At 41.9% G+C, this 23,912-nt stretch overlaps 1 protein-coding gene across 1 annotated transcript in view; it reads left to right on the top strand.

Moving 5' to 3' along the window:
• The first annotated feature begins 5,172 nt into the window (after positions 1–5,172).
• The window catches only part of PRRG1 (proline rich and Gla domain 1), a 36,254-nt gene continuing 17,514 nt past the window's right edge, over positions 5,173–23,912 (top strand). Inside the window, exon 1 of the mRNA XM_076355659.1 lies at positions 5,173–5,259. The gene's annotated coding sequence lies outside the window, so the exon portion shown is untranslated. The remainder of the gene's footprint in view (positions 5,260–23,912) is intronic.

Here is a 23,912-nt window from a genome sequence, read left to right as displayed (position 1 = left end):
CCTTGGAACCAAGATACCTCTCCCAATTTAAATTTTATTAAGCTATATCCTTAAAAATTGATTCATTTCTGAGGAGAAAGTCTACATAACTGTAAGATTCCACAATGAGTTCTACTTAAGGATTGGTCTGCTTTTATGCCTCCACTCCTTTCAGCAAGGCTCAATGACAGTTTGCTCTCTTCCAATATAGCTGTTACATTTCTTGTCCTCTGTTCACAGAGTCTTTTTTAACTTTCTCATTGCCCTTTTAGGCTTTTGGCTCTAAGCCTTCACAAACAAACTGTGCAATGCGTCTGGAATCAAGGAAGAAAATACCGCATAATTATTAAGTTAAATATTGTCTCTTAGCCCTTATGAAGAAATTTTTCATCTACTGCCTTTCCTGGTTATTTCCCAACCACCTGCTATTAAGTTAAATAGATATGGTCAAATACTACATATTCAAACAACCTGTGGCAAGCACGTATAAATCATTACAGAAAAACTCCCTGCCTTCCAAAGAAAGGCAGATGCAAATTCACTACTCTTGGAGTCCTAACCTACAATGGTGTGTGCCTGTCTCCATTGCCCAGCCAAACTGCAGGGAGATTGCTGAATTCCAGGCATCCGCATAGCTTGTACCTGGCTGGGAGTTTTCTTCATTCCTTAAAGATGAATTTAACAATTGTCAAAGCTTCTCCTTGCTCCATAACAGAGTTTCTGAGTCAGATTTCGCGTCTCTCTCTGCCTATCCTGATTAGCTGCCTGATACAGACTTGCCAAATCCAAGCTTTCCACCACAAGAACTGTACTTTTGCTGTACTTTCTTTCACATTCACCTGCCTCCTAATGAATCTGAGCTTCCACACAAGTTGCTGAACAGCCCCTTCCCACAGGTATTTTAGGAAGTAGTGGCAACAGGTCCCTTTCTTTCTGCTAAACTCTCTGGTGCTCTTTCTCAGGCCTTGCCTGCACATACGCCTTTGACTTCTCCTCCTCTTTTCTTCACGTGGTGCACATCTCCTGTTTCCAGATTTCCAGGGGTCTGCAAGATGCTCATGGGGAGATGTCAGAGGTGCATGGAAGAGCTTGGTAGTTCCCCACAAACAAATTTCAGGGGTGTGTATGGACACTGGAGCTCTCACCTTCAAGCTCATCATTGCGAAGGATTGCAGTCTGCCATTTTGCCTGCTATGTGAACCAAGGTATTTGGAAGAAATCAGACTGATGCCACGGTCGATGGGAATAACAGGGAATGGGGACGCCTGGAAAGTGCTTTGTCATTAGGCATCATGGCATTAGAATCTGGTGTCAAGACAGTGAAGAAAATGTTAAGCCCTAGATTCAGGATGGGCCAACCTTGGCAGCATTGGGATTAGGAGCCAAATCCAAGTCTCATGACTCAGCCATATACACGTCCTGAACTCCAAATGCCACAGCAGCCTATGGTCTTACCTCTGCACGAGCAGTTGCTTTCCCCCTTTCATTCTCTCTAACAGCAACAGCAATTCGCCAAACAATTTCCAGGTTACAGCCAACTATGGGGAAAGGACAGGAAGGGGGACCCAGAACAGCTGCTGCTCCACACAGTAGAAGGGAAGAGGCTGAGATGAGGCGAGTGGACTGCCTCTGCTGCTGTCTTCTGAGAGGGCCAGAATGAGCCACCAGATATTCCCACTCTCACTTACCAGCAGGGACAATAGCATCGCAAGTACCTGCATTAGGCTGTGGCAGGCAGGAAGAGAAATTCAGCCTTTTACATGAAAATTGGTCCAAATCACCCACAAGAAAATGCAAAAGGTCAGATGAGACCACCCCGAGGAAGGCAACTTACTCTCAGGCAACCTAATGGAGCTTGCCACTAATTTTGTTCACGCCATGGAAATTTCAAGTGGTATTATTTTAGTACAAACTTGAGGCCATTATTCTGAAGAATATTCTAGTCTAAGATGTAGACAGTTTCTAAAATTTGTACCTTTCCCATCACTTATTTAGTAAAAATATTTTTAAAGTTGCAGCCAAGTCATAAAATGTCCTTTTATTTTTATTGTGTTTAAACCTAATCGGTATCTGTATATTGAATTACAAAATAGTTTCATTTTAGAAAATAAATAAATCATTAGATTAGTGAATTATGTGTCTACAGTTCAAAATTGAGCTTCTGATGATTCAGACCAAACTGTAAATAGAATAGAAAGTTATCTGTATTTCAAAAGCAATTACAATCCCATAATTTAAAATGTACCTTTTGTTCTAAATATATTTGAATCTTCTCTGAATTCCTTCTTCATAGCACTGAAGATGCTTTTCTAGTCCTAAAAAGTATTATCAGCATAAGCAATAATAGTGTTTTTCTCACTGATGCAACTGTTATTGGATGCAAAAAAGGTAACTTTTCTTTTGGAAAAGAGAAATTGAGCTAAAAGTCTGTCAATACTGCATATAAAACTTCATACTTTCACCTTCAGTTTTGAATTGCTACCGGCAAAACTTAAACATTCCTTGAAACATCAGACTCGGCATTTGAAAATCATAAGGTTTTTGTCATGCTACTTGGGCAGTCCTTAACATGTCACTGTTCTCTTGGCAAACATTTTACTACTTTGGCTGCAGACAAGGGGCGACTGAAACAATTTAAAGTAACCTTAAAACAATTTTATGTTCTTCCAGTAATGAAACTATCTCAGTGCAGGTTAGTGTTCAGGATAAACTAAAATGCCTGGTGATGGTTTTCATTTATTAAAATTGCTCATACCCCCCGAGATTATTTTAGCAACCAAGGATTGCTGGAGTTTGGAAATGACTCGACATCTTTTGTCTTTGCAGACGGCTGAAAGCATATGCCACTTACAAAGGTGGTAATTCTCAAGAGAGATGATAATTCTCAAGAGATGAAATGAGAACAACTTTTCCATGTGGAAAAGGTAAAAAACCATCATAAGCCCATAAGAACCCATGTTCACTAAATATACATCCTAGTGTGACAAATGTAATACAAAATGAAACATGAAAATGGTTCAGGACATTCTTCTTTTCATCTATACCCAGTCTTTGCTTGTACAGTGTGTCTCTCCTTGCCTTCTAAGCATTTCAACTATAAGAGTAAGTATTACACTGCTAATGGTGGTGTATTACAGAGAACATAATACAATTTTATAATTTGCGAAGCCCCTTTCCTCCTCTCAACTTTGACTTTTCACCTGTAGTCTTGAGTTTATAAAAATCAATGCTTTAAACAAATAAATAAAAATCTAGTTATGTAGACAATGTTAAATTTTCTGTTTAGTTGAACCATTCTTCTTTGATACAGATTCTGTCTTTCACAGACATAAATGAATGGATAAGATTGAGGGCTTTATTGAAATACTTTTTAATATCGGGCTGGAATTAATTCTCCAGAGTATTTCTGACTATCAGTTCAATAACACATAGGAAAACCTGTCCTTCGTGGCATGATGTCTTTTGTTTAGAAGAGCTCATACTAAACACTAGCGGAGGGTACTGAAGATTCAGAAACTGAGAAAATTGTGAACTAGGAAAGGTGTATTGCATATAATACTAATATTAACCACTATCAACCACCTTATATTTTTCTTTCTCCTTAAACTTGATTGTGAACCTGACTGATTTCAGCTACATATGAAACTTATATGGGACTTACTGATGACCATTTGTTGTCAGGGCCTCAGTGAACTCTCGAAGAGCAAAGGTATTTTGTCTCCCATTGATTCAAGGGATTTGAGTTTCTAGATAATTCTGTCAAAGTACTGTCAGACATATTCTTTTGTTTAAATCCTGATGGTCTCGCTGCCAGGTCTCAGTTGACATATATGAAAGCATTAACTTTTAACTATAGGTCAAGATCCATTAAAGAAGCTGAGACGTGTCTGAACTATTGCAAACTGTGTCTCGTATTTCTGTTCCCTGAACGTCTATGTTTAGGGAACAGAATGTTCCATAAAGTCTATGTTTATATCCTCATTCCTTTTTCTGCTGATTGCCAGTTGTCTGTTAATATAAAGGTAAAAAGTACTGTATACAGCATAGTAATCCACTAAAAATTGAAGCCACAGAGCATTGAATATGAAGGCAGCAGCAATGTAAACTTCAAAAAACACTGCATATTTATAGGGAGCTTCACTTCCGTTTTCACAGAATAAATGGTATTTTACGCTCCACACCATTTAGACCTCAATCTCTCTTCTGGCAAGCCAAGCTGTTATTTTTGTGAATCATTTCTAAGTCATTTGTAACCAGGCTACTGCACCACTGACAACAGCACCTTTGAAGTCAGGTAGGGACTATTAATCCACCGTCAATTTTCTGAGCAGCTTTATCCTCTTTCTCTACGCATCCATTAAAAATCAGAGAGGCAAAAACGAAGGTACTAGGCACAAACCAAAAAACCTTAAGCTAACATACCCTTCGGTTTCAGATTAAGGACCAAAAGTTAGTTAGTGCCAATTCTGGGCAGCGCAAAAAAAAAAACCCACAACCACCCTTAATTTTTAATGATGTGGAATATTAGGGTTTTAGGGTTCCTGAAATGCACCTACCGGGGGGTAAGATCCGAGCACACCCAAAGACCCAGACCTCCGGGAAGCAAGACCCGCCACCCTTGGGGACACAGTCAAGGGGCAAATCCTAACTTTTCGTGTCATTTTAGCTCTCCGTCACGGGGCACAATTGCCGGGGGGGGGGGGGGAGGGGGGGGGGGAAGGGGGGGGGGAGGAAGTGAGTTCCCTACCACGAGAAAAGGCTGCATGTATCTATACAGACAAACTGATAGAAACTTTAGGACTGCAAACGCCTGGGGGGCGTTTCGGCCGGGCAGCGGAGAGACAACTGCCGCCGAGCCCGTGTTTCCCGACCGTTAACGCGGCCTGTCCCGGCTCCGGGCGACGGCCGAGGGGAGGCCCCCGGGGGGCGGCGGGAGGGATCACTCTGCACCAGGGAGGGGGCCCGCGCCCGCCCTCCGGCACCGCTGACCCCGCGGCCAGCTCGGAAGAGCGCCTCGGCTGCGGGCACGGCGCAGGAAAGGGTCAGCGGGGAAACGGCCGCCTCGCCCCCCCTGCGGCCGCCCTCTGCTCGCGGCCCCTGGCGGCCGGCACGGGGATCCGCCCGCAGCGCATGCGCGGCGGCGTCGCCTGCTCCGCCGGGCGCGCTGCGGCGAGGTCGGGGGCAGGGAGCGGGGCGGCGGCAGTGCGGGGCCGGCAGCACTCGGCCACCTCCGCCACCCGCACACCGTCTGCCGGCGGATCCTCGCCTCGGGCGGCAGCGGTGAGTGCGGAGCAGCGCGGGCGGGCGGCGCGTCCTGCCCCGTCCCGCGAGCCGGGCCGGGCGGAGGGGCGCAGCGCGGCCGGTGGCGGAGAGCTGGCCGGGCCGGGCAGTCCCGTCCCGTCCCGTCCCGGGAGCGGAGCGGGCAGCCGCGCCGTGGGGGAGGTTCGGGGCTGGCAGGCAGGCGGTGCCCCCTCGCCTACCTGTGGGGGCACCCACAGACAGAGGCGCTGCGGCCCCCCGGGCGGACCAGGGGTCCGTGGGGTGTCCCGGCGAGGGGAAGGGGCTGCCCGGCGCGGGGCCGCCTGTGAGAGGCCCGGCGGGGCCCCCGGGGGTGAGCGGGCGGGGCGGGGCGCGCTTGGTGCTGCCCGGCCGGTGTGCGTGGGGCGGGGGTCCCGTGCGGGGTGCGACCGGCGGGGCGACGGGGAGGCCCTCGGAGAGGGGAAGGGGTGAAACGTGCCCGGCCGCCCTCCTCCCCTTGCCGGGCTCCGGCGGCTGGGCCGGCGGCCGCTGGCGGAGCCGCCCGGAAAACTTCTCTCAAGGGGTTTGTGCCATTTCCAGTTAAGCCAGGGAAGAAAGTGTTTTGACTGTATTTAACAAAGGAAAAATCGTACGGACTTTATTTTTTGGAAGAGGTTAATGGTTGTCTCCAAAATAGGCAGCTATTAAATTTTTCTCTTAAGGTTTAAAAAACACCACCACCAAAATAAAGCCACAACCATCTGAAGCTTTCATATTCCTGTTAAAACTTTTTTCACTTTTAGCAGGGTCACCCAGACTCTACCTGTATTAGATCTGCAGTAGCCAGGGAAGTCACTGCAGCTTTTAAGATGCTGAGTATGGGTAGGTGTGTGTATTGAGGCTATAAGCCTGATTCTCCAGGGGCTGAGACCCCTTCCTAGGCCTAACACTGGCAAGGGAACAATTTATTCATATCCATAGGAAACAGGAGAGGGGCAGGGAGCCTCAACGTCATCACAGTTGAAACTGGGATTGAGTGTTGCATTGGTTGAGGGGTGGAAGAGCAAGCAGTGGCTAGGCTTGTTGGGAACAAAACAGGGAGGGATGGAGCCAGGGAGTAAGGGGAAGAAGACTATAAGCAAATGAAGACGCTTGAAAGAATCTCAAGTTTTCATTACCCTGTTGTCATAGATAAGTCTGGGGAGAGAGGAGGGATGGATATGCAGATGTTGGTGTTCTAGATTAAAATCAACACCTTAAATTTATTATTACGACAGGCTGGCGCTGTCACTGGAAAAAAAAACCCTAGTCATGCTTTTTCTGCAGCCTTGATGCTCGTTGCTGCCTTCTGTACCATCTTCTCTCCGTGCTGGCACCATTGTTTATATAGTAGTGGGGTGAAGTGGCATGGAGTATTACCCGCAGGTTCACACTTAACCTTTTAAACATTTTTTCTGACTGACCAAGTTAGTACTCGCATCTGGTTCTCTGCACTGCCATAGGGGTGCTTATGCTAGCTCAAGGAAATATGTGTGATAGGGGAGGGAAAGAGTTTATTTTTTTTATATATAAATTAATAGGTATGTATGTAAAAGCGCTGTTTACATATATATGTGTATGTGTACACGTAGGCATGCAAACGCCTGTGTAAAGGGATTGTGCAACTGCAATGTTGTGCATTCTGGGTCTTGTGTTGAACAGAGGGAGTGCCATTGATAAAGCAGTTGTGGGGGAGGTTTACAAGTGCGAGAGGTGACTAGCAGCCTGAGTAGACATATCCAGTAAGGGTGAGTTTGCAAGAGTAGTTCTTGCTGGACCAGGCGAGTGAGATTAGAAGCCAGAGAAGAGGGGATGGGGAATTTCTGTGTGAGAGTACTGCATAGAGACAGAGGAGTGAGACTTTTTACTCATCTGTTCAGCCATCTCACTTCAACCTCTTTTAGACAAGAAAAGTTTATTTTCCAGAACAGATTAGGGCAGAGCCTGGAATTCCTGAGTATCTCCATTTTCTTGGAATTAGCAAATATCAGGAAATCCCCAGGCAAAACATGGATTATCCCTTTCTCACGCAAGTTCATCCAGAGATTTGCATCCAACTAATGCTGCAAGATAACGTATTAGTTCAAGCAGCAAAGCATTGCATCTGGTTATAACGCATACAGGTGTTGAGATTACAACACGGTGGCATCAGTTTTCCTTTGTTAGAAGTGGGTAGTTACACGCAGTTAGGGTAACTATATTAATATTGTCATTTCCAGAAGCACTCACAAATGAAGGAGAACTAAGTTTTTTAGTTAGCTTTAATTCAGCATCTTTGTACGTCTAGACTGAACTACAGTTTTCTATTAAGTAATAACATATCGTTTGTTGCATAAAAATCCTGTTATACTCAAGGTATTAAAGAGATGAAGTATTTTGGTCTTATCCTCATTACTTTGGTTGTGTGACATCAAGACTTATTTTCTGAACGTTACTCAAATCTGCGTGCAAATTTTGCTTTGACTACGGAATTATAAATTTCCTTGTGTCTTCTATTGTGCTTTTCACCTTAATATCTCTGTACTCGACAAATCCCCCCTTAATTGACAAAACTCTCCCAAAACAAGGAAATAATCATCTTTCCCACTCCACGTGAAGAATGAAAGATAAAACTATGGAGACCAAATCTGGTCCAGGTAGGATCTGATTTTTTTTCAGGGTATTGAGTTCAGTGTCCCGGTTTATATTAAGTGCACAGGTGCAAATAAATTGAATATCTGGTCTATGCCTATGCTGCTTTTGCAAATCAAGCACTCAGATTTTGGGAAAGGCACCTGTAAAATAAAATGCATGCAGGTAGTGTCCACACTGAAAACAGCATTTTGAAGTAATTTATGTAAAGTCATGAAGGAATTCTGTGGCAAAAGCAGGGATAAAATATGCTTCAGGACAGTGCTAACTTATTTTAGATCACAGTATTGTGAACCATTTTGGTTTTAAACAGCTCCCTTTTCCTGTGATCCTCTTTTCCATCATTTTGTCCTGCCTACCTCTGTGACCTCCCTCACTTGTGGTAGCGTAACCGTTTCTGTCTGTTGAGGTGGATCACAGAATTAATCAGGTTGAAAAAAAATATAAATATATGACTTACTTTTGACCCTGGATCATTTCCCTTATCTGGCTCTTATAAACAGCTGGATGGGCAGGGGAACAAGAGATGCGGTTGGCACTGCTTACCCGCCATATGAGTGCTGGGAAAAACCTAAGCCATTTTGCCCCTCCACTTCCCTCTTCCATTAATCCTGTAAATTTTATGTGCTTCATTTCTTCCCATTTACTCAACAAATGACACCAGGTTCCTATAGGCAAGAATTTTATTTTCTTGCACCATCCTGTTAAGGGCTTTTGCTTTCAGTTTCTCAGCTCAATTCTGAATTTCTCGCCTGCCTTTCATCTTGCTCTTTCATGAATTCCTATCAGCTGTGTTTCCAGGATGCTGGCTCATGTTTCTTTAATGTTTTTTTTTGCTTCAGCCTCCAAAGACAATCTACTTTCCTCCCCCCATCCCTTGCTTCCTCTCCTCTTCCACATTATAAACAAAAGCACTTGCAGTGTGCAGTAGAGAACAATACAAAACTGTCAAGGGAGTGGATTAAATGACCTAATGTCTAATATCTGTTCTCCTGCCAGCTATTTTTATTTGCGTTCAGATGTCATTAACTATTTGACCTTTTAAAATCTAATCTGACAATGCCCAGCCCTTTCCTTGTTTAGCTTTGTTTTGTTTACTGATTCTTGTTAACTAAAATTTGATATGCATTTGTGAGGTCTGAAGTAGGCTTAGCCCATTCTCTTGTTGCCAACAGTTTTGATGGTACTGATTATCGAGTGATCTGTGTTTTAATCAAGGTTGCTGAATACCATTATTAAAATAGCTACATTTCAAAAGCAAAGCCTGCCTTCATACTGAAAGTTAAATAAATTACATACTAACCACCTAAAATCACACCATGTGTTTTGGCTTGCTAAGGAAACATATTTGTTGAAAGCTATTTTATGCGTATTTCAGGCTGTCACTTATTTTTAATGATAGATAACAATTATGTAAAATATCTTTAACTTTGGATAAAAGTTATGCGTCTTTTCAGAAATACACTTGTAAAATCAGAGAAGAAACATACTTGCACAGCCCAACATATTGGAGTTAGCATCCAGGGCTAAGACTCCTGGACAATATAGTAGCACAAGAAGTATTGCCTGTTTTCAAGCTAAGAATACTGCTTTGTGTAATTTTTTTTTTTTGAGAGTAGACGTCCTTACATGGGGAAGAGACAGACTATCCTCCAGCTGCATCTTGAAAGTGTGAGATCACTCACATTTTATACATTACATTGTGCTGTGTACCTGCTCAGTGGAGTGTTTCTTTTAAAGTGTTTGAATCAACCTTCTCACGTCGCTTCTGAAATGACTTTTGAAAGTTGGCATCCTGTGTTTTAAGATCACCCACTCAACATGATGTAACTTTGCAGGAGGCTGTCATTGATTAATATGCAATTATTTTGCCCAATGCTTTTGTTAAATATTCAAGTTGAATGTTTAACGTAGGATCTAAGAAAACTGTGACACAATAATCTGTTTTGCTAAGTGAAGTCTCTGTCAAGTGAAACCTCAAAGAATGGATGGTGGCGATCCAAGCCTGAAATAACCAATTTACCAAGACAGCTGCAGGAACTGAGCAGCAGCGGTTGAAACGTGAAGCTAAAGGTGAAGAAGAGGTAAGTCTGGCAGGGGGAGATCACGACCGCCGACTCATGGCCCACCGACTCAAGAAACCCTCTGACCCAAATGCGGAGAAAGACTGAACATGTGAACTAATTAGCATAAGAGGCAAGAAGACCATTTGACAAAGACTATAGACTTTCAAACAGTGAAAGGTTTTAATAATCGGAGAGCTAGTCTTTTGTGGGCTACCACCTAGCTCCCTACTTTGTGCAAACTAGAATAAAGAAGTGGAAATACCTCGTCTCGGTGTGTGAATTGGCATTGCGCACCGGGCAATGAGACTGCATTTGGGACAACAAACATACTTTCAGTTTTTCAACGTGGTGGTCAGTCTGCACCAATATGATTACTCCAACAGCGGTCAGATTAAGTGATACTAAAATCCAGAGAGAGACCGTGTGAAAGGTAGTAATGGATGAGGAAACTTCTTAATCCTGGTGAAGTAGTTCATTTTGTTGCCTGAAACTGCAGAACTTCTATGTTTGCCAGAACTCTGGGGTGGGTGAGATTTTTTTTGTTTACACCAAGACGTTATACCCTATTGTTGTAATTCTGGATGTTCCTGGTTTGCTGAGCTCTTTGTTTTCCTGTAGTATAAGAATGAATGCCGTGGACCGGCTTCAAGATTCACTTTACAGCAATTCCTCATTAAATCCCTATCGCTGAATTAACTGTCTAATATAACTGTCTGAACTGTGTAATTATTATAATTAGCTGTATTTCTAAATGTTTACTACTCAGCAATGAAAAATGATTCCTTTTTGGCTCAAAAAGTGTGAATTTGTTAGCTCACTGGTGCGAGGCAGCAGTAGGGAATGCTACCAGGAAAATTCAGAAATAGCAGCTTCATCAGATGTGAACTTTTGCACCTGCCTGTACCTCCAGGTTTGTCGATGTGCTATTTACTGACCTTGTGTGTATTCTTCAGCTTTTATTTGCAGAGTATTACTCTTCAAACTATTTGCTAAATAAAGCTGGGAGGAGAAGCAGCTTTCTGTTCATCTTTCTGTCCCTAGTCTTCCTTCTCATGGCTATGGGAAATCCAGGTTGAAAGAGGTCTCAACCACAGAATTATTAGCTAACTCTCTTGCCTGTCTTCCTACAGATTTCCCTTGTGGCAGCTGAAATTAGCACAGTCCTTGACATTTTATTTCAGTGCTGCTGAGCAGTTCCAAGTATCAAAAATGAGATGGACTCGCTGTACTATTTTCTGTTTGCTACTGTTGGTTATCAGAGCTGTGGGCAGCAGCAGAATAAAGGCATGGCTTAGTCTGGAGAACTGAGTGTGTGGCTTTGTAAGCAGCTTAACTGATCTAAGCATGTCCTGCTGCCTGAAAACAAGAGTTCCTGCTTTTCCCCTCTATCCTTAGGTTTTGTGTTTTAACTGCTTCCCTTGTGCTGGCCCTAGCACTCTTAATGCTGTGCAGTCAACTGAACCAGGGAGCTGATTTGTTTTCAAATGAAACCAGTCAAACTAAAACAAGCATACTGACACGCATGCATGCAAAAGGCTTTCCACTGGGCTACCTCTGGCTGGCTGGCCAGCCTTGGGGGCTACTAGCTGGACCTTGTATTGACTCAAGGGAGGGAGTGGGACTATGTGGCTGTATGGGGGGGACTACCTGCTCAGACGGCAGCTTTAGCTGGGGTTGATTTAAGTGCTGACTCTGAAACTATCAGTGAAGCAGCAGTGTATTGGTATCTTTCGCTGCTGACATCTTTGAAGAACAGCAGCAAACTGCTCAAGGGGGAAGATACAACAAAGTCCCTCAAGAGAGACAAGAACCTCGTGAATAGATCTTGGGGTCAAACTCAGAAAGTGAGAAGAAAGGTGAACAAACTCATCTTTTATGGAAAGGCCACTTATGATGAGCTGTAAAAAAGTGCCCAACAACAAGCTTATCAGATCTGCAGTTGTCTCAGAAAAACAGAAATATCAAAGCACTTTCGCTATGGCCATTCTTTAGGAACTCTTGGCAAAGGTTTGATCAAAGTTTTCATCTCAATATAAGAAAGAAATTTTTTAAAGTGAGAACAATCCTTCACTGGAACAACCTCCCCAGGGACATGGTGAAGTCCCCATCACTGGAGGTTTTCAAGATGCAATTGCAATGCAAATTCAAGGGTGCTAGATAACCTCATTTAGGCTCCCTTTCCCACAAAATGTTGGACCAGATGATCTTTTGAGGTTCCTTCCAACCTGGGCTGCTCTGGTGCTATGAATTTTTTTTTGTGGCTGAAGTGATCTACACCAGAAATACAAAAGGTGGAGATGCACCTGCTGGTGGGCAGCATGCCTAGGAAGGTGCTCCAATGACTTCTGCAATGTGTTACATATGTAAATGAATACAACAGAATTACCAGATTTAGACAATATCAGTGATGCGTTTGTTTGCATTAGAAGACTTTTCTCCTTCACATCCTCTAGGTGCTAGAGCAGGTATACAACTTCTTGGGGGTGGGGGAGGAGCACCCTTTAAATCTTCCAAGAACAAATGTTAGACATGCTAGATCCTGTAGAGGATCTTTCAGTTGTGAATGAAGTTTTCAAGAATTAACTTTATTTTAATTCTGTGTATGCTTTTGACACAACTAAGATAAATTATATCTTCAAATACGGTTAATTGCACACAAATTTGATGCATTAATTTGGCATGTCAGTGTTGGGAACTTCAATATGTGTAAAATTTTTCTTGCCTTAAATCTTTTAAAACTGATTTCTAAAGCTAAAATCCTTCTGAAATGTTTTTGTTAATGTACTTTTTTGTGCTTCCTACTCACAGGCAGAATGGGTATTGTACTGACTCACTTCATAAGGAGTAGGAGAGCATCAATAGAATTATTGTTTTAGTTTTGGGAGCTGCTCTGGTGTTTTCACAGTGCTGGAAAGTGTGGAAAACTCTTCGTAAATATGCCCCGATACTGGTAGTTTTGTGACTGCTGGAACTCATGCAGCTTGGTTTCATATGGATTTGTGCTGTGTGGTTGATCAGTTACAAGCTGTGACTTAAAGCTTTACTGTGGTATTTATTTCTTCATAAATGACAAATTTGAATTAGATGTTAATTTGTCTTCCAGTCTTTTCTCAGGTTAGTGTTCAGCATGCCTCCATCCTCTATACTAGTGTGCTTTCTTTAGGAAAACTTCCATGAATTTAAGGTTTTCTACTGTTCTGTAGTAGCTGATTGGAAAGGACCAATGAGTAAAATTGTTGGACATGAGGAAACCCCAGGTAGGCACAAAGCCCTTTTACTGAAGGAAAACAATCTCAAAATGGGAAAACTGTGTTAACACCCTTTCAAAAGAAATAATATTGAAGTTTTCAATTTTTGCATCTCTAGTAATGCTCTACAGAATTGTAACCCTTTAAAATAAAAATTGATACTTGATTTCAGTCTTATTAAACCAAATGTAATCTATGTTATTGAGACTACAAGGTAACTAAGAAGGGATGCAAAACTAGTTGCCCGATAGGTTGGCTTCGGTGCCAGATACAGTCTAGGAAGTTCACGCTTCCTTTCTGCGGCCGTCTTTGCGAGCAAAGGGGTAGAGGAGGAGAGGGAGGCCAGTGGGAGAGGTGCGAAGCTGTAGCGCAGAGCACAGAACTGCATCAGGCCACATGAGGGGCTCTGATCCCCAGTAAAGGGTGGGTAGGAAGGGAGGAGAAATTCCTTGACTCCAACACTGAAGCCAAAACATCATGTTTTATTATACTCCAAATGTGTAAATCAGCTGGAGTACTTTTGTGTGTAGTCTTGTTCAAATCCTACTTAGAAAAGATTAAGTTTAATGCAGTAAAAAAGACAGTCATAATGTGTGCATCTTAACGTATTTGGAAATTCAGGTAAAGCTGATGTGAGGGGAGATAGGTGTGGGTGTTGTGAGAGAGGGAACAGCAGTATTTTAAAAATTCTTTTTTTTTTCCTGGTTTGTAGGGCTGTTTACCCTTCCGTTTTACTGAGGAGTATGACTGCAGCTGTTCAGTAGATTCTGGTGGTGTACACCTTTCTGTGTGCTGTCTTTATGCAGTTTCCCAGTGTGACAGAAAACATCATAAAAATCTGTAAAGGAGTTGTGCCTCATTATCTTTTCCCTAGTTACCATGTAATTCAATAAGATGAAATACGTATTTATGACTCTTCTGTCACTTCTATGCAATTTGATTTTTGGTTGACTGGAAAATCCCATTAAAACATGCTCTGAAATGCTGTCATATGTGCCTTACTTCAGGGGAAGACAAGCAGGGTGAAAACTTGTATTAAAACATGCTGATGGTGTGTAAATATTTGGAAGAGAAGGCTTTGTTTGCACATTTCTCTAGCTTAGTTTAGCACTTCACAAAGAAATTACTTTTTATTGTTTTCTGGGTAATTTTTCTAAATTAAATGAGGTGTAAGGCATTGGCCTACCAAACAAGTGCTAAATGCAGTTTCTGTACAGAGCAGAGTATTTGTCTCATCACAGAAAAGCAAAATAAGCTTTATAAAGTGGTAGGCTTATGTTTGTTATAAAACTATTGCATGCAAAACAAAGATGCCAATATGAAATTATCCAGGTTTCTTTTGGCTAAAAAATGCACATTCTGAGATCTAGAATATTTCTTTTTTTTTTTTTTTAATAGCTGCTTGAAAAATACTGGTAGTTCAGAAGGAAACTGATTTTTAAAAAATAGCTATTTCTCCTTACCCTTCACAGTATTGTAACAATTTCAAGAAAAACTTCAGTGAGTTGAGGATAATCTTTTTCAAATGTACAGAATTGTCAGGTCTCTTTTTCCTGTGAAAAGAGGAGACTTGAATATTGGCTACAGACTGATACAGTTGGAGGCTGAATTTTGTACAGCCAGTTTGTGTTACTGGAACATCCATAAAGGTGGTGTTTGTGACATTTGGGTCATGGTTTTGCTTTTTAAGATGTGTTGGGGAAGAAAGTATCTATAAGAGTTTCAAAGTAGGAGAAATGGTACATTTTTAGCCTTGATCTTGTGACCTTTTCTGAGTGGACAAACACTGTACCTGCAGTGAAATTATATTCTTGTGACTGGGCTGTGCCCAGGTACTGTTGCTTGGCGTTTCTTTCTCATGCCTGGAGAGGTATAATCGAAAGTAAAGGTAGTACTCTTCTTTTTCTTTTTTTTCTTTTTTTTTTTTCCTTCCCTGCCTGACCCATAAATGCTTTTAAAAGGCAGACAGCACTGTTACCTGCTTTCTGCTTCTCCTGAATGTTTTGGTGTGTTGATTTGGGGGCAGATGGGAGACCCAGAGCCGAATGAAAAAGGGAGATTGTAGCTAGTGATTAGGATCTGTTAAAGAGACCACTTGCCATCTATCAACTCGATTTCTATTATGTGCTGGTATTTACTCCCCTGGTCGTAATCTAGTTTTAAACCACTTTGGAGAGGAACTAGATATAGTTACTCATTCCATACTGGGCACTGGACTGCTTCCCTCCTTTCATAGCCAGGTAGTTATCAATAAAAGGCATATGTGGTGTCTCTTGTGTGGATATAATAATACATACTTCCTTTGCAAAACTGTGTAATACTAAAATCTGAACGTTAACTGGCTCCTGAACTTTAGCAAATGGTTGAAACGTCTGGGAAATTATGTCTGGCCACAAACTGTAGAAGATGCTAAACTAGGTATTAATAACGTGAAGGTTGTTGGAAGGTAAGTAGCCATTTTAGCATTGTTGGAAGGTAAATGGTTAGCCATTTTAGCATACTGGAGAACGTAAGTAAGAACTGCTATACCAAATCAGCCAAAAAATCAGGCTGGCGTTGTGTGTTGTGCCAGCAGCTGGCAAGAGATGGTATGGGAAGAGTCTTAGAACAGAGCATGGACAGACTGAGCCTTCCCCGTAAAGTCCTGGTTATCAGTAGATCAGAAACTTCGTGGGATAGAGGATACACCTGGAGAATTGTGTTACAGTAATCACCAAATCTCTCCCTCATTTATTGATTTCTTTTCTGTTTTTTAAACCTATTTCTACTTTTGTCCTGAACAGTGTCTTATGGCAGCAAGTTCCTTAACTTAGGCACTATGTGAAAATTCAGGTCCTTTGATTTATTTACATCTGTGTCAGTTTAGGTCAGTGGGTACCCTCCTGTTTCGCATGTTGTGAGAAATAATGGTTAGCTGTGATGTGTTTATCTTCTCTTCTCTGGTCACAGGTATATAGCCAAGAGACCGACTTACCTGGACAGACTCTGTGTGTTATGATTAGATCAGCTGAATGTCTGCCTTCTCTAAACTGAGTGGTTTGTTATACGCTGACTATTTCAACGCGAAGGATTTTTTTCTTTTTCTTTTTTTTTTTTTTTTAATAAAAGCAGCATGTAATTTTTAATCCATATACAATCCAGTTTCCAACTGGAGTCGAGAGCTTCTGGGTAATGTTCCTCAATTTGTTGTCTGTAAGGCATCAGGAGATGGTCTGAACTGCAAAATGGAAGTTCGCTTGTTCGTAATTTACAAAACACATGCAAACGTTTCATTTGTATGAAAACCGGGACAAAATAGGGAAGGAAAATAAAATGAGTGCACATTCAAAGCTGCTTCTAATTTAGGGAGGTTGTGAGTGAAAACGTGCTATAAAAACAGTCTGCAGCAATTCTGATGCAGTTCATGTGTTTTTTTTCTTGAAAAGAGCTAGCAGGTCCATTGATTATTTTCTCTTACTATAAATTTAAAAAAAATACATGATAGCTATTCAATAAGCTGCTGTCACTTTACTAGTATAACATAAGAATTTATCAATACATTATTTAAAACTTCAGCCACCTGTAAATGTGAGGCAGAAAGATCATAATGTAGTTTCTCTGGCTTACTGTGTATTGACTTCGTGTGTTTATTATTTTAGAAGCTGGTAACAGATTTTTGAGAGGGAGTTATTGAAAATATTGATAGTGGTGATCAAAAACTGGATGTTAATTTTGTAGTCTGTAATTGCAAGTTTCCACTCGTGGGGAGGGAATGTGTTTTTTTTGTTTGTGGAGTTTTTTGAGGGAGGTGAGGAGTGGCTAGGTTGTCTCCTAGTTCCCAGACTAGCTATGTGTTTCTTTTTTTTCTGGTGTTTCTGAGCAAACACTCCTGTATTTTAGGTTTTTAGCTCTTAGATTGGGCCCTGTGGTATCCTGTGTATTAGCAGTGTTTAATTTCCACAGTGAGAACACGGCATTTGAAGACAAGAGACAAGCACATAGACTGCTTCAGAAATCTCTCTCGCTGTGGTGAGGTTTTTTTGCTTCTGGGTTGGTTTTGTTTGTTTTGTGTTTTGTTGTTTGCTTTTTGATTTTTCCTCCAAATGATACTGTAGGTAAGCCTGGCTTTTTTGGGTGATGCCTCCAGCAGGTTCTGGTTGGGAGGGATTCCTCCTAACTAGCTTCCCAGCACTTACTTTCTTGTTTGAGGGAGAGCGTCATGTTACCTCTGTTTTTGTCAATTTGTTTGTCAAAGTAATTTTGTAGCTCCACAGGAAGTTTTGCCAGACATTCACTGTCGCCCCATAACAACCTTTGGTTCTTTGCTGAGGAATTGTTTATCTAGAGCTTCCTTCCTCACAGCTTTTTACTGCTTTGAGCATAGTCATACAGTACGCATTGGGTGTACCTGCAGTAGCATTTTGGTTCAGATTAGGAGTGTGCTTTGGAAGCAAAACTCCCAATTGTCACCACCTACTGTGCTTTGGTTTGCATTGCAGAATCATTTCAAAGCACTCAGACTGAATTACTTTTGGATGAAGGTAAACCAGAAGATACCCTCCAAGAGCATACCTACTGCAGTCCCATTGCCGCACAGTGTTCAGCTCGTGGAACCAAATTAGAGCTACCCCAAAGTAAAACTCTCGACAAGTGCATGTTGTGTTAACGTCGGGTCCTCAGCACCAACTGTTTTGTTCTTCAGATTTGCTCCTATTGCTCTGCATTCCTGGCTAATGTGAATATAGTCATGGATAGAGATAAATACACAGCACTTAAGAGGTTATTACTCATGACCACTGTACTTGCTTCAGTTAAAGAGTCCACCTATTCAAGCCTAAGTGAGAATAGATAATATCAAAGTAGCTGACAGTTTGAGTTTGATTTGGAAGCTGACACTTAAACAGTAATTAGGTTAGTGAGCACCCGAGCTATAATGAAGCTGTTTTCCTGTCTCTGTTACCTTTTGCCCTTTCCTACTTCATTAATCTGAGTTCTCCTCCATTCTCTAACATGCTTATTCTTATGACCCAGTCGCTAACCCAAATCACCACAATATTCTGACACCTCTTATGTGCTGGCCGTGCTCTTTCCCTGTTCTCATCTCTTCAACTTTTTTTGATTTACCAGTTTGCAAAGGTCTGTACAGGCTGTGGCTGGCCCTGAGCATGGTGTATGCTTTCTGACTACCTACTTTCTGCTGGCGAAAATGGATAATGATTTACAGCTGCCAAAGGTGCCGTGCTTCCTGAGATACTGTTGGAATTGGTAGACACCATCTTTACTTCAGTGAGAACATTAATGGGTTTTCTCTGTTCTTCTTGGTCATTGATTTTTGTAGAAAACCTATGGTAGCACAGAAGAAGAAATCTCAGTGGCAGATTTAGTTAAAAGATGGGGGGGAACAGAAAGTAGAACGGATAAGTAACACAGTATCATTAGTTTTGTTTCCAAACAAAATCAGGATAAAAACACATCCTACTGTGAAAGCTTTATTTAATTGTTCACCATTCCCAATTGAAAAAGGAGAGGAATTGGTTATTGTTATGTCAACACTTAAATGGATTATCAAGTTAAATACTCCAAATTTGAAATCCCAAAGCATAGTGATAGTGTCTAACCTAAAGCAATGTCTTTTAACAGTAGCTTACAGAAGACTGAGGTGTCTGAAATACCACGATGTAGGCAGCTCAGAAAGGCATGGTCTCTTGAGGATTTGTGCAATTCTGGTTTCAATACAGATAGTTACCTAAGTGTTCAATTATGCCTCCCAGGAACTGCCCCAGGTGGTCCCCACACGCTTGAAAACAATGAAACCCACCAAAATGCTCCCTCTCCGAAGGGAGAGTGTTGTTACTTCTCCTCCCAGATGTCCTACTCGCCAAAATGTGTATGTCAGGAGATTGTTCTTGTCTGGTTTTGAAGGGGAGGGGAAGGAAGAGATGTCTTAGCTTATAGCAACTCCCCCTTTGAACTGGAGGAGCCTGGAAGTAACCAGACAATAACCAGCCAGAATATTGTCACTGCTTTAAAAGAGCAAAAAGCACTAACTAACTTAAAAAAGGGGTAATGAAGTTGAGGCAGAAGCTTAGAGTTCAGCCTCAGCCAGCTGAAGTCCTGTCCAGCTGCAGTCATGAGGAACGACCTTCTCTCTGCTAACAGGGCGGTGTTCGAGTTGTACTCAGCATGCTAGTTCTGTGAGTGATGATATATTTTATTGGTTTCAAGATGTAATGGCAGTCTGCTAAGTACAGGTTTCTCTTAGTGATCTGGTCTGTGGTTTCGGATCCCTATGTAATCAAAATTAATGATAATGTTTTAAATGGTGTGTTTGGATAGCATCTACAAAGCAGGGGGGGGGGGGGTGTTCAGTTCTCTATTTCACTCTTATCCTTGTCCTGGGTAGTCTCAGGTGGGACAAGTCTTTTGTATCGTTGTCTGATAGAGCAGTTTCCAAAGTTTTCCATCCCTCTTTATTCCCACACAAATTCCCTGGCTAACCTTGCTGTTGCAAACAAACCAAACTTGATATAAAGAAAATAAATTAATAAAAAATAATTAATAATAATTATTTATATATTATAATTAATTAATAAAAAATAAATTAATAAAAAAGATGGCAGACTTTTTAGCAGGGCCTGTTGCGACAGGACAAGGGGGAATGGCTTTAAACTAAAGGGGGGTAGATTTAGACTAGATATAAGGAAGAAATTTTTTACACTGAGGGTGGTGAAACACTGGCACAGGTTGCCCAGAGACGTGGTGGATGCCCCATCCCTGGAAGCATTTCAGGTGAGGTTGGACGGGGCTGTGAGCAACCTGATCTAGTTGAAGATGTCCCTGCCCACAGCAGGGGGGGTTGGACTAGATGACCTTTAGAGGTCCTTTCCAACCCAAACTATTCTATGATTCTGTGAATAAATACAGGCTTCTGCCATATCCAGAAACTGTGGGCTTCCTGTTCAGAGAAAAATCAATGTATTTCTCCAGTGTTTGAATCCGTGTAAATCCTTGTGTGCACTTTTCCTGGGGGAAGAGTTCTTCTGAAACAGATCGTTATAAGTAAAATTGTAGTCTTCTGTAATATTTTTTTCCAACGATGTAAAAGCCAAATGTAGTGGGACTGGGATTTGTATGTAGGCACATAACACATTTTGAATAAATGGAAGTCAGGTAATTATAATGTCTTCCTGTGTAATTATTTAATGTTTTCAGTTTTCTTCTGAATAAACTTCCCACAGGTGTGTTTCAGTTGTTGCATTGTACCTGGTTTGGGGCTGGGGACTAGAAAAGGGGTGTTTATTTTTAGACTGAACATCTACCGAAGTTTTAGCTAGCAGTGTCTCTTGAATGTACCTGTTTTCATAAAAAGCTGCAGAAGAACCTAAATATTTATAATTTTGAAAAATTATATAGCTCTATGTGTCATCTGGTTGTAAATTGCATCCCAGTAGTCTCACTAATTGTACAGATGACAAAACTAAAATTAACAGCTGTATCCCCTGTTAGAGTTATATTGCAGAACGAAGAAAGCCACTTCCCTCTTCCCTACCTGCGTACTGTAATGCGCAGCCCTCCCCAGTTGTGAGAGGAACGTGCTGGCCTTGCAGTGTTCAAAGTCCATGTTAACGCAGCTAGTGAGAAACTGAGTGAGGGAAAATACTGCTACTTCTCTGCATTATCCTTACTGTCCTTTCTCTTTGTAATCCCTTCCCTAAGGATGTGCTTTGTTCTCGATGTTGTGTCTTAGAATATGTGACAGTCAGTGATCGAGAATAGTGAGGGCAGTTTGGACTTGTGTGCCCTCCATCAGATCCTCTGTCCTTTAATGGTACGTGCTGCACACAAGTTTCCATTAAACTTGTAGTCAGGAAATGTAGCCAGAAGAGATGTACCTGCTAACAGAATACGGTTATCTTAACAAATGCAACAAAATCTGGCAGAAATATTGTCTTGAGCCAACAACTTTTAATGCCAAAATTAGTTAGCCTCACAATTGAAGGGATACACTGCACTGCTAGAGTATGGTTACCAGCTTGGGAAATGTGTATAAAAATATTCTATGCTTTGTGCTTATACATAATGTATACAAGGTTCGGGCACTTTCAGGATTGAGGAAAAAATATTTAGGTTAGTTGTGAAAAGAAATGTACAGCTTGGTTTGTTACTTCAATACTAGTTTCTTAAACTTGTAAATTGCATGACAATTGGCAAAATGTTATGTCAACGCTTAAATGGATTATCAAGTTAAATACTCCAAATTTGAATTCCCAAAGCATAGTGATAGTGTCTAACCTAAAGCAATGTCTTTTAACAGTAGCTTACAGAAGACTGACGTATCTGAAATACCACGATGTAGGCAGCTCAGAAGGGCATGGTCTCTTGAGGATTTGTGCAATTCTGGTTTCAATACAGATAGTTACCTAAGTGTTCAATTATGTCTCCCAGGAACTGCCCCAGATGGTCCCCACATGCTTGAAAACGCTTGTTTGATCCCTTCTTCCAAACAACCTTTGAACTATTTAGTCAATTTGAACCAAGACTGTAAGAGAGTAGAGGACCAAAATATAATTAAGCTCCTTCCCTTTAGGGGAGGGGGCAGTTAAGTAGAGGACAAAGACCCAAGCGGTTCCGCTGCGGTGGGAGAGTCTGTTCTGTGAGTGTAACATCCATGTAGTGGTGTTGCAGTTCAACCCCAGCCAGCAACTAAGCACCACACAGCCGCTCGCTCACTCCCCCCGGTGGGATGGGGGAGAGAATTGGAAGGGTAAAAGTGAGAAAAACTCGTGGGTTGAGATAAAGACAGTTTAATAGGTAAAGCACAAGCCGCGCACGCAAGCAAAGCAAAACCAGGAATTCATTCACTACTTCCCATCGGCAGGCAGGTGTTCAGCCATCTCCAGGACAGCAGGGCTCCATCACGCGTAACGGTGACTTGGGAAGACAAACGCCATCACTCCAAACGTCCCCCCCTTCCTTCTTCTTCCCCCAGCTTTGTGTGCTGAGCATGACATCATATGGTGTGGAATATCCCTCTGGTCAGTTGGGGTCGGCTGTCCCAGCCGTGTCCCCTCCCAACTGCTTGTGCACCCCCAGCCTCCTCACTGGTGGGGTGGTGTGAGAAGCAGAAAAGGCCTTGACTCTGTGTCAGCACTGCTCAGCAGTAACTAAAACATCCCTGTGTTACCAACACTGTTTTCAGCACAAATCCAACACACAGCCCCGTACTAGCTACTATGAAGAAAATTACCTCTGTCCCAGCCAAAACCAGCACAAGTGGCAGGGCAACCATTGCCTGTGTCCTCAATCAGCCTCTTGCCCAGCAGGTATTTAGGTGTCATAGCAGGAAACTAGCCATGTTTTGTGGGAGCTTGGAAATGAGGAAGTTTGGGGAGATATGGAGAAGGAAGGCAGGGGAGCATAAAAAAGACACACATTTTTAGGAAAATGGACATAATTAGTTCCATAGTTCCAGGGAGCTCTAAAAACTTGTAATTGCTATAAGAATCTAATGTAGATTGTTGAAGGGAAGTTTCTGCACCGCAATCGCTGGAAAGCTGTATTTGATATTTCCTAGAGAAGGGCACACTGGTTCCTTTGTAATGAAGGAAGGGTGAAAAGAAATGTAATTTGTGTTTTGGTGCCAATTCAGCTAATCTTTATTTTATCACTAACTCATAGTATACTTGCATCAGTTTCCACTGAAGAAAATAAAAAGTGTTTTTTCTTTTGTGTTCTTTTTTCTTCTCCTCCTCCACGTGTTTTCCCCAATTTCCCAACCTGTGTATGTCAGTATTCTGATGTTTATTGCCAAAGATCATGAGGTACCAAGCACCTACTGCTGGGTGCCAAGGCAGCACTGCACCCCTAGGCAGTGTCGCACTCTGCTCCTGGTGGAAAATGTCCCGTAGCGGGGGAGAGCAACGTTCGTCCCCTTGTTTCCGCCACAGTTCTCAGTAGGCAGAGCCGTCTAGTTGTGACTCAGTGAGCGTGGATGTGGATGCGTCTGTTTTGCTCTTTTTTTTTTAATGTTGTTGAAATCCACACCCAAGTTATTTGTTAAAAGGGTGAAATATTAAAGACTAACTGAAATGTAATGCAGAAAAATGTCCCCATTAGAGAGGGGAAGCCTGGCAAGGTGCATTTCATGCACTGCATTACTGCAGCTCAGGAGACCGAGTGAGCACTCATGGGTCTTGCTCTTCTGTTGCTGTGAATCTTTCTTGAGGGGGTGTTGCAAAAGCAGCCACCTGAAACTGGAGGGTAATAAATAGCAGAAGAAACTCATGATGTAACAGATGAAGAGAATAGTTACACCAGTAGCCAAATTTTTTTGTGACCTGCTTATTATTAAAAGCTTGGCAATTTCTTCAGCACAGATATTTGGGTTGTAACAATGTGACCACCCAGAAAATGATACTAATTTTAATTTTATTCAAGAAGCAAGTGGCAAAGGCGGTTTTGTCTTTGCATAGAGTAGTCTGCTAAGAAAAATTCAGGCTATTAAAAGAGGTTATATATATATTCTGAAGAATTTTTTTAAGTGCTCTGCTTCTGTTGCCCTACAATACTTAGTAATGAAAAGCTAAACACTATGATGGTGAGATTTAAGAGTGCTTTAATGTCTGCTGTTTATTCACATTTATTTGCCCTTACAGAGATTTGATGAACTTGCCTTAAAATCAGTTTACTCCTCCATCCCACATGTCTTGTCCCAATCCTACAATTTTGTTAG

This window comes from Aptenodytes patagonicus, chromosome 1 (genome assembly GCF_965638725.1).
Source record: "Aptenodytes patagonicus chromosome 1, bAptPat1.pri.cur, whole genome shotgun sequence".
NCBI classification, from domain to species: Eukaryota; Metazoa; Chordata; class Aves; order Sphenisciformes; family Spheniscidae; genus Aptenodytes; species Aptenodytes patagonicus.
This window is presented reverse-complemented; position numbering and strand designations above follow the sequence as displayed.